Source organism: Phytophthora parasitica (genome assembly GCF_000247585.1).
Source record: "Phytophthora parasitica INRA-310 unplaced genomic scaffold supercont2.21, whole genome shotgun sequence".
Lineage (NCBI taxonomy): Eukaryota > Oomycota > Peronosporomycetes > Peronosporales > Peronosporaceae > Phytophthora > Phytophthora nicotianae.
This window is the reverse complement of record NW_008649007.1, coordinates 80462-82656: the sequence shown is the minus strand read 5'-3', so window position 1 is coordinate 82656 and position 2195 is coordinate 80462.

Here is a 2195-nt window from a genome sequence, read left to right as displayed (position 1 = left end):
ATGATCAATAAGCTGCTACCGCGGACCGCTTCCTCGAGACGAGTCGTCTGTAGGCGTCGCTGTAGCAGAGCGCAGTATTGAGTGTATTTAGCCGTCTGAATAGCAACACATCAATTCGAATTATTAAAATGATCAAGAAGAGATTGATAAATACGAATAGTGTTTCTAGACATCGTTCTATTAGACAATATTGTGCAATGTCCTGTGGAGATTGTCGAGGTCTTCACAATCAGAATTCTTCTCCTACAATATTGACAATTTTACAATATCATTTTTTCCTCCCAAGATCTGACACGTACCCTTCTTTCGAAATATCTACGCTAGAAAACAAAGCCGACACAGAAATTGAATTGTAGTCGCGTGTGACTAGGAGTGCCACGCGTCATATCTGGAGATTTATCACCAGGAGGACAATTTTATTCTATGCGTTTGTTCATTAGCATTCTCGACAAATTCTCACTATAAAGATTTAATAGTGGCCATAGAGCCTAGCACTCACGGTGCACACTCTACAGAAGCCATCCCACCGCCTAGGCAGTTCGAGGCAAGACGAACGCAAGTCGAAGCGTTTATCTTCTCGAAAGTTTTCAGGCATACCACTCGGTCGAAGCGTCTAGTGCCTCTGTTTAATCTTCTATTGACTAAAAGAGGTATATCCTCAAAAGTGGCCTTTTGAACTCTTCAACTAATTTTTAGTAGGCTTTAAAATAGACTGCTTTTCTTGAATTGATGAAAGCGAAATCAATACTCAATGTGGTTTTTAAAAATCTTAAATGATTTAAACTGGTGGTAGCATTGACTGACCCACGTAACAGTTCCGACAAATGCCACAACAAAGCCGAATAACCAGACCAAACAAACTGGTTACTGCAACCACTGAGGCACAAACAAACATATTTGAAGTGGTGGCAGTCCAACAGAAATCTGGATATCACAAACAGACGGGTCTTTGATAAGCTCGGATTGGACGGATATTGTATTCTCCTCTCAATAACACAGTGACGCAACTAACGAATAACGGTTCGATGAGTTCCTTACCCTGCCGGGCCGTTAAGCCATGTCAAGCGCGACTTCAAGGTCGGCCCATGACACTATTGGCCCCACTCTACTCCGGCATCCGGGACCTCTCTGTCCTGAAGCGAGTGGACTACCACTCCACCACTGGACGGTTTTAAGAGTATTATTGACCATCGTCTCATTAACTTTTGCATAAAACGTGAATCGAACACGTTCATATACCATGAATTTGTATGAACACAAGGTTATGTAATCCACACACTTATCTTCCGAAAGGGTTAAAAGGTTAACCAGCTAATCCCTGTGTTGTTATAATATAACAACACACAAAGTTCGCAGGTCCGCTGCGGACATAATATGTCCGCACTTTGTGCACTCTTGAGGAAAAACAGACGAAAACTTGGACTGTTGGTAGACGAGACAGATGTTCATAAATAATAGGGCTCAAAATTACTTACTTGTGGGCGGAATTTACCGGACGATTATCCTGTTTTGCCGAATGAGGTTACATTGAGGGGTACGTATAAGGTATTGGAGTGGTTACGTTATAATCGGCAAGCAATCATATCACAGTTGATTTCGAGTTTATTAAGGTATCCCTCGCAACCAAGACAACCAAGACCTCCAGTAAGGTGATGTAGAGCAATGTTAGTGCTGCTATTACCGATGACCAACGCTCTTTAATCTCTTACTCATGATAGAAGTCACTGTTTGCCAAACCAACTGATTACTGCGTCGCTTTCGAGCGTTTGGAGTCTCATCAGGCATCTCCAAGACATCTTCACATCGTCGGAAAACTTCCACGGCCTCTTCTATTGTAGTAAGTGTCCTCGTATCGATGTTGAGTGCTGAAGCGCGTTCTTCAACCAATCCCATAAGGAATTTAAGGTCTGATAACCGCTTTTTTGTGTTTCTTTTCTCTTAGATCAACGCTCTTCAGTCTACGAAATGGGGGCAGAGATCTTGCTGGGTCTCCACAGCACCAAAACACCCATGCTTGCTCGGTAGTGCCTTCTGGTAGCGCAACATCTTCCGGAAAGGCGTGGAAACCCCCGCCCCAGGTGTACAATGAGAAATTATTGCTGGTTTGATGGACTGTTGTTGCTACTGGGGCTACACCAGGAGCATAATTTTCATCTTCATCCGGCCGTTGACGCACATAACCCTCCCTGTGAAGG